Source organism: Triticum urartu, chromosome 1 (assembly GCF_003073215.2).
Source record: "Triticum urartu cultivar G1812 chromosome 1, Tu2.1, whole genome shotgun sequence".
Taxonomy (NCBI): Eukaryota; Viridiplantae; Streptophyta; class Magnoliopsida; order Poales; family Poaceae; genus Triticum; species Triticum urartu.
The window spans coordinates 507,404,619-507,414,141 of record NC_053022.1 but is presented as its reverse complement, the minus strand read 5'-3'; positions in this window follow the sequence as shown (position 1 = coordinate 507,414,141).

Here is a 9,523-nt window from a genome sequence, read left to right as displayed (position 1 = left end):
TCAATAGTAATTTGTTCACCCACCGTAGAATACGTATGCTCTTGAGAGAAGCCACTAGTGGAACCTATGGCCCCCGGGTCTATTCTCATCATATCAATCTCCATCACTTTTAATCTTGCTTTGCTTTTTTACTTTGGCTTTACTTTTTACTTTGCATCTTTATACCAAAAATACCAAAAATATTATATCTATCAGATCTCACTCTCGTAAGTGACCGTGAATGGATTGACAACCCCTAATCGCGTTGGTTGTGAGTAGTTATCGCTTTGTGCAGGTACGAGGGACTTGAGCGTGGCCTCCTACTGGATTGATACCTTGGTTCTCAAAAACTAAGGGAAATACTTGCGCTACTCTGCTGCATCATCCCTTCCTCTTCGGGGAAAACCAACGCAAGCTCAAGACGTAGCACTACACGATATAGGTGAATGGGGAATTCAACAGGGAATGTTTTCCCGGTTCCGGACCAGTGTCAGACAGATGAATGGAGGGGGAATGTTCCATGTTCAGCTAGTTAGAGGCATATGACAGGTAAACAGACCGCGTATTTGTATTCATCTCGTCCTTCTAAGCTACTTTCATGTATAAAACTTTTTCATTAGACTTATGGTTAATTTCGTATGATTTTCAAAGATTTAAACAATATAATGAAATTATTAATAATTCAAAAATAAATGCTAAAACGCTAGATGCACCCAGCACAATGTACACAAAAAAGTGTACCAAGTGGATGACATGTGGGTCAAGGGGGTGCTGACTCAGCAGTCAACGGTCAAACTATTGACCGTTGACTAGACAAAACTGGGCACTGGGGCCCAAGTGTCATAGGGACACACTTTATCAGAGTTTTATTTTTAAACCGGGGTTATCTCGGCGGGGCCTATTTGTCATTGACTCAGGATTGATTAACTAGACAAATATGTTAATTAGGACATGGGGCCACCAGTCAGTGAGTATTTAAAGAGGGATTAGCACCTAATTAGTTTAACACTAATTGACAGGCGGGGCCCACTTGGCTGTAGGACAAGGCCATAGTGGGGTGGAGCGGGCAGCGGGTTACGGGCGCTAGCGGATCCAGGCGAACCCGGGCGGCGGCGGCCCTGGCGGGCGCAGCCGCCACGACCAAGGTGGCAGAGAGCCGCAGCCTGGGGGGCTGCCCGGGGCACGGCAGCTGCGGGCTGCAGGCGTGGCAGAAGCGGCGAGCGGGGGCGCGTGCGGGTGTCGGCGGGCACGTGGCAATGGAATGGTGGGCGGCGCAGGCGGCGCGAGGGGGAGCGGGACTGCACCAGCAGCAGCTTAGTGGCAGCGCAGCAAGGGGGGGGCGACGCGGGGAGGAGCTGCGGGCTTGACTGCGAGTGGCGCCGAGGGGGACGATGAGCGAGGCGCGGCGGCGGCAGTCGGCGGGGCAGCCGGCGCTGGTGGTTGCAGCCGTGCGGGGGGGGGGGAGGCAAGCAGCAACAAGCAACCGGGGGCACGGCCACGATGCAGCGGCGAGCAGCGCCGGCAGCAGAAGAGCACCGCCAGGGGAGGCGCGGGCCACGGCGGCATCGACGCAGAGAGCAACAACAACACAAGAAATGTCTACAGCGGGCGATGCAAACATCAGCAGCTAGGTGTCGGATGGCGTTGGGCACGACGGACGCACACGCTGGGTAAGGCCAGAGCATGTCCAGCGTCGCGTGGGCACGACTAGGGGCAAGCGAGGGCGTAGGGGAGCAGAGCGTCAACCATGGTGAGTGACGAGTTTCGGTCGCGGCGGCTGTTGGTGTCAAAACCGGCGGATCTCGGGTAGGTGGTCCCGAACTGTGTGTCTAGGATCGATGATAACATGAGATGGGGGGGACACAATGTTTACCCAAGTTCGGGCCCTCTCTATGGAGGTAATACCCTACGTCCTGCTTGATTGATCCTGATGAATATGAGTGTTACAAGAGTTGATCTACCACGAGATCGTAATGGCTAAACCCTAGAAGCCTAACTTATATGACTATGGTAATGAATATGTGTCCTTTCCGGACTAACCCCTCTGGTTTATATTGACATGGGTGTCAGGACCCCGATTCCATGTCACATCGATCTAGCCGGTAACACCTCATATCACATTGCGGCCTCACGCACGGTATCCCCACGGGTGTCGCCTTACCATGGCCCGAGACCATTTACGCATTTTGGCTCACATATATGATAGTGTCGCTAGCATCCATATGACAGAGAACCCGGGCCGACATGGCTAGTCGAGAACCCAAAGCGGCACAGACCTATGGAGACAGGCATACATGAATCACATCGAGCATGTCGGTCATCAGCGAGTGAATCCGGGCTGTACCATTGGGCTAACAGGACTCCACGGAACCCGGGCTATAGCAGGCTAGGCAGGACTCCGGATGTCACCGCGTGACATTTCCCTGAAGGGACAGACATAGGAACGAAGTGAATCACATGCCGACCAGTCAAGTGTCCTGAGCAGTAGTGCTGGGCTAGTAGGACTCCGGTGAACCGGGCTGTAGCGGACTACTATGGCTCGAGGAACACTAGACTACATTTGCCCATAAGAAAGGCTGCCAAGGATAAACAACTAGATTGTCGGATCCCACACATACCAAGCATTTCAATCATACACACAATATGCTCGATATGTGCAAATACAACATGGCATCACAACAAAACTCTACAACTCAAGTACTTTATTTAAAGGCTCCAGAGAGCCATACATAACATGTTCATACAGGTAGGGGTCACATGACCCGACACTCAAGTCATACAAGCATACAAGCACATGCGGAAGCAAATAGTCTGAGTACAGACACTAGAAAGAAAGAAGGCTTGTCGAAGCCTGTCTATCTACATAGGGCCCTCCATGGCCAGGATCACCACCTGGGTGGCAAGTCACTCATCGACGTCGAGATCTACATAAAACCCATCGGAGGGGGTAGTGTAGTCGTCTGAAAACAGTACTTAAACAAACATGAGTACAAAGGTACTCAGCAAGTCTTACATCAGAACCTACTATACATGCTCATTCTCAAGAAGGTGGGGAGTTATTGCAGCAAGCCAGCTTTGACTCTTGGCTAAGCTATCCTACGGGACACCACTTAGTAAAATAGTTTTCGCACACGAGTCCACTAATCACCAACACAATACACCACCGAGGATCCTCCCTCGTCATCCTACGAGAGGGCCATCCTCGGTACTCACACTTATCTTGAGTCTTTTAGTAGTATCCATTAACTTGTCTATGAACTGTATAGGCAACCAAGTAGTCCTTTAATGCGGACGCAGCTATTCGAATAGATGATGTTAACCCTGCAGGGGTGTACTTCTTCATACACGCTCTCACCACTTACTGCCGTTTACACGACATGTACTCGGCAACCTTCAAGCGGAAGCCCAACGTGAAGGAAATATGCCCTAGAGGCAATAATAAAGTTATTATTTATTTCCTTATTTCATGATAAATGTTTATTATTCATGCTAGAATTGTATTAACCGGAAACATAATACATGTGTGAATACATAGACAAAAAGAGTGTCACTAGTATGCCTCTACTTGACTAGCTCGTTAATCAAAGATGGTTATGTTTCCTAACCATGGACAAAGAGTTGTTATTTGATTAATGGGATCACATCATTAGGTGAATGATCTGATTGACATGATCCATTCCATTAGCTTAGCACCCAATCGTTTAGTATGTTGCTATTGCTTTCTTCATGACTTATACATGTTCCTATGACTATGAGATTATGCAACTCACGTTTGCCGGAGGAACACTTTGTGTGCTACCAAACGTCACAACGTAACTGGGTGATTATAAAGAAGCTCTACAGGTGTCTCCAAAGGTACATGTTGGGTTGGCGTATTTCAAGATTAGGATTTGTCACTTCGAATGTCGGAGAGGTATTCTGGGCCCTCTCGGTAATGCACATCACATAAGCCTTGCAAGCATTGCAACTAATGAGTTAGTTGCGAGATGATGTATTACAGAACGAGTAAAGAGACTTGCCGGTTACGAGATTGAACTAGGTATTGGATACCGACGATCGAATCTCGGGCAAGTAACATACCGATGACAAAGGGAACAACGTATGTTGTTATGCGGTCTGACCGATAAAGATCTTCGTAGAATATGTAGGAGCCAATATGGGCATCCAGGTCCCGCTATTGGTTATTGACCGGAGACGTGTCGGTCATGTCTACATTGTTCTCGAACCCGTAGGGTCCGCATGCTTAAGGTTTCGATGACAGTTATGTTATGAGTTTATGAGTTTTGATGTACTGAAGGAGTTCGGAGTCCCGTATGAGATCGGGGACATGACGAGGAGTCTCGAAATGGTCGAGACGTATAAAATCGATATATTGGACGACTATATTCGGACATCGGAAAGGTTCCGAGTGATCCGAGTATTTTTCGGAGTACCGGAGAGTTACGGGAATTCGCCGGGGAGTATATCCTTATTGGGCTTTAGGGGAAAGAGATAGGAGAGGTTGGGTGCCCCCCCAAGGCCTAGTCCGAATTGGACTAGGGGGAAGGGCTGCGCCCCCTCCTTCCTTCTCTCCTCTTTTCCCTTGCCTTGACTCCTACTCCTAATACATGGAAGGACTCCTAGTTGGACTAGGAAAAGGGGAATCCTACTCCCGGTGGGAGTAGGACTCCCCTAGGGTGCGCCATAGAGAGGGCCGGCCCTCCCCTCCTCCACTCCTTTATATACGGGGGCAGGGGGCACCCCATAGACACACAAGTTGATCTTCGTGATCGTTCCTTAGCCGTGTGCGGTGCCCCCCTCCACCATATTCCACCTCGGTCATATCGTTGCAGTGCTTAGGCGAAGCCCTGCGTCGGTAGAACATCATCATCGTCACCACACCGTCGTGCTGACGGAACTCGTCCCCGAAGCTTTGCTGGATCGGAGCCCGGGGAGCGTCATCGAGCTGTACGTGTGCTAAGAACTCGGAGGTGCCGGAGTAACGGTGCTTGGATCGGTCGGATCGTGAAGACGTACGACTACTTCCTCTACGTTGTGTCAACGCTTCCGTTGTCGATCTACTAGGGTACGTAGATCACACTCTCCCCTCTCGTTGCTATGCATCACCATGATCCTGCGTGTGCGTAGGAATTTTTTTGAAATTACTACGAAACCCAACAGTGGCATCCGAGCCTAGGTTTTATATGTTGATGTTATATGCACGAGTAGAACACAAGTGAGTTGTGGGCGATATAAGTTATACTGCTTACCAGCATGTCATACTTTGGTTTGGCGGTATTGTTGGACGAAGCGGCCCGGACCAACATTACGCGTACGCTTACGCGAGACCGGTTCTCCCGACGTGCTTTGCACAGAGGTGGCTTGCGGGTGACAGTTTCTCCAACTTTAGTTGAACCGAGTGGGGCTACGCCCGGTCCTTGCGAAGGTTAAAACAGCACCAACTTGACAAACTATCGTTGTGGTTTTGATGCGTAGGTGAGATTGGTTCTTGCTTAAGCCCGTAGCAGCCACGTAAAACTTACAACAACAAAGTAGAGGACGTCTAACTTGTTTTTGCAGGGCATGTTGTGATGTGATATGGTCAAGACATGATGCTAAATTTTATTGTATGAGATGATCATGTTTTGTAACCGAGTTATCGGCAACTGGCAGGAGCCATAAGGTTGTCGCTTTATTGTATGCAATGCAATCGCATTGTAATGCTTTACTTTATCACTAAACGGTAGTGATAGTCGTGGAAGCATAAAATTGGCGAGACGACAACGATGCTACGATGGAGATCAAGGTGTCGCGCCGGTGACGATGGTGATCATGACGGTGCTTCGGAGATGGAGATCACGGGCACAAGATGATGATGGCCATATCATATCACTTATATTGATTGCATGTGATGTTTATCTTTTATGCATCTTATCTTGCTTTTGATTGACGGTAGCATTATAAGATGATCTCTCACTAAATTATCAAGAAGTGTTCTCCCTGAGTATGCACCGTTGCGAAAGTTCTTCGTGCTGAGACACCACGTGATGATCGGGTGTGATAGGCTCTACGTTCAAGTACAACGGGTGCAAAACAGTTGCACACGCGGAATACTCAGGTTATACTTGACGAGCCAAGCATATACAGATATGGCCTCGGAACACGGAGACCGAAAGGTCGAGCGTGAATCATATAGTAGATATGATCAACATAGTGATGTTCACCAATAAAACTACTCCATCTCACGTGATGATCGGACATGGTTTAGTTGATTTGGATCACGTGATCACTTAGAGCATTAGAGGGATGTCTATCTAAGTGGGAGTTCTTAAGTAATATGATTAATTGAACTTTAATTTATCATGAACTTAGTCCTGGTAGTATTAGCATATCTATGTTGTAGATCAATAGCTCGCGTTGTTGCTTTCATATGTTTATTTTGATATGTTCCTAGAGAAAAATTGTGTTGAAAGATGTTAGTAGCAATGATGCGGATTGGATCCGTGATCTGAGGTTTATCCTCATTGCTGCACAGAAGAATTATGTCCTTGATGCACCGCTAGGTGACAGACCTATTGCAGGAGCAGATGCAGATGTTATGAACGTTTGGCTAGCTCAATATGATGACTACTTGATAGTTTAGTGCACCATGCTTAACGGCTTAGAATCGGGACTTCAAAGACGTTTTGAACGTCATGGACCATATGAGATGTTCCAGGAGTTGAAGTTAATATTTCAAGCAAATACCCGAGTTGAGAGATATGAAGTCTCCAACAAGTTCTATAGCTAAAAGATGGAGGAGAATAGCTCAACTAGTGAGCATGTGCTCAGATTGTCTGGGTACTACAATCGCTTGAATCAAGTGGAAGTTAATCTTCCAGATAAGATAGTGATTGACAGAATTCTCTAGTCACCATCACCAAGTTAGTAGAACTTCGTGATGAACTATAATATGCAAGGGATAACGGAAACAATTCCCAAGCTCTTCGTGATGCTGAAATCGATGAAGGTAGAAATCAAGAAAAACATCAAGTGTTGATGGTTAACAAGACCACTAGTTTAAAGAAAAGGGCAAAGGAAAGAAGGGGAACTTCAAGAAGAACAGCAAGCAAGTTGCTGCTCAAGTGAAGAAGCCCAAGTCTGGTCCTAAGCCTGAGACTAAGTGCTTCTACTCCAAAGGGACTGGTCACTGGAAGCGGAACTACCCCAAGTGATTGGCGGATAAGAAGGATGGCAAAGTGAACATAAGTATATTTGATATACATGTTATTGATGTGTACTTTACTAGTATTTATAGCAACCCCTAAGTATTTGATACTAGTTCAGTTGCTAATATTAGTAACTCGAAACGGGAGTTGCAGAATAAACAGAGACTAGTTAAGGTTGAAGTGACGATGTGTGTTGGAAGTGGTTCCAAGATTGATATGATCATCATCGCACACTCCCTATAATTTCGGGATTAGTGTTGAACCTAAATAAGTGTTATTTGGTGTTTGCGTTGAGCATGAATATGATTTGATCATGTTTATTGTAATACGGTTATTCATTTAAGTAAGAGAATAAATTGTTGTTCTGTTTACATGAATAAAACCTTATATGGTTACACACCCAATGAAAATAGTTCGTTGGATCTCGATCGTAGTGACACACATAAACATAATATTGAAACCAAAAGATGCAAAGTTAATAATGATAGTGCAAACTTATTTGTGGCACTGCCGTTTAGGTCATATTGGTGTAAAGCGCATGAAGAAACTCCATGCTGATGGGTTTTTGGAATCACTTGATTATGAATCAGTTGATGCTTGCGAACCATGCCTCATGGGCAAGATGACTAAGACTCTGTTCTTCGGAACAATGGAGCGAGCAACAGATTTGTTGGAAATCATACATACTGATGTATGTGGTCCGATAATATTGAGGCTCGCGACAGGTATCATTATTTTCTGATCTTCACAGATGATTTGAGCAGATATGAGTATATCTACTTGATGAAACATAAGTCTGAAACATTTGAAAAGTTCAAAGAATTTCAGAGTGAAGTGAAAAATCATCGTAACAAGAAAATAAAGTTTCTACGATCTGATCGTAGAGAAGAGTATTTGAGTTACGAGTTTGGTCTTCAATTAAAACAAATGTGGAATAGTTTCACAAACTCATGCCACCTGGAACACCATAGTGTAATGGTGTGTCCGAACGTCATAACCGTACTTTATTAGATATAGTGCAATCTATGATGTCTCTTACCGATCTACCACTATCATTTTGGGATTATGCATTAGAGACAGCAGCATTCACGTTAAATAGGGCACCATCAAAATCCGTTGAGACGACACCTTATGAACTGTGGTTTGGCAAGAAACCAAAGTTGTCGTTTCTTAAAGTTTGGGGTTGTGATGCTTATGTGAAAAAGTTTCATCCTGATAAGGTCAAACCCAAATCGGAAAAGTGCGTCTTCATAGGATACCCTAAAGAAAATGTTGGGTACACCTTCTATCACAGATCCGAAGGTAAAATATTCGTTGCTGAGAATGGATCCTTTCCAGAGAAGGAGTTTCTCTCGAAAGAAGTGAGTGGGAGGAAAGTAGAAAACTTGATAAGGTAATTGTACCTTCTCCCTTATTGGAAAGTAGTTCATCACAAAATCTGTTCTTGTGACTACTACACCAATTAGTGAGGAAGCTAATGATGATGATCATGTAACTTCAGATCAAGTTACTACCGAATCTCGTAGGTAAACCAGAGTGAGATCCGCACCAGAGTGGTACGGTAATCCTGTTCTGGAGGTCATGTTACTTGACCATGATGAACCTACGAACTATGAGGAAGCGATGATGAGCCCAGATTCCGCGAAATGGTTTGAGGCCATGAAATCTGAGATATGATCCATGTATGAGAACAAAGTTTGGACTTTGGTTGACTTGCCCGATGATCGGCAAGCAATTGAGAATAAATGGATCTTCAAGAGGAAGACGGACGCTGATAGTAGTGTTACTATCTACAAAGCTAGAATTGTCGCAAAAGGTTTTCGACAAAGTTCAAGGTGTTGACTACGATGAGAGCTTCTCACTCGTATCTATGCTTGAGTCTGTCCGAATCATGTTAGTAATTGCCGCATTTTATGAAATCTGGCAAATGGATAAACAAAACCGCATTCCTTAATGGATTTATTAAAGAAGAGTTGTATATGATGCAACTAGAAGGTTTTGTCAATCCGAAAGGTGCTAACAAAATGTGCAAAGCTCCAGCGATCCATCTGTGGACTGGTGCAAGCATCTCGGAGTTGGAATATACGCTTTGATGAGTTGATCAAAGCATATAGTTTTATACAGACTTGCGGTGAAGCCTGTATTTACAAGAAAGTGAGTGGGAGCACTACAGCATTTCTGATAAGTATATGTGAATGACATATTGTTGATCAGAAATAATGTAGAATTATTCTGTAAAGCATAAAGGAGTGTTTGAAAGGAGTTTTTCAAAGAAAGACTTCGGTGAAGCTGCTTGCATATTGAGCTTCAAAATCTATAGAGATAGATCAAGACGCTTGATAAGTTTTTTCAATGAG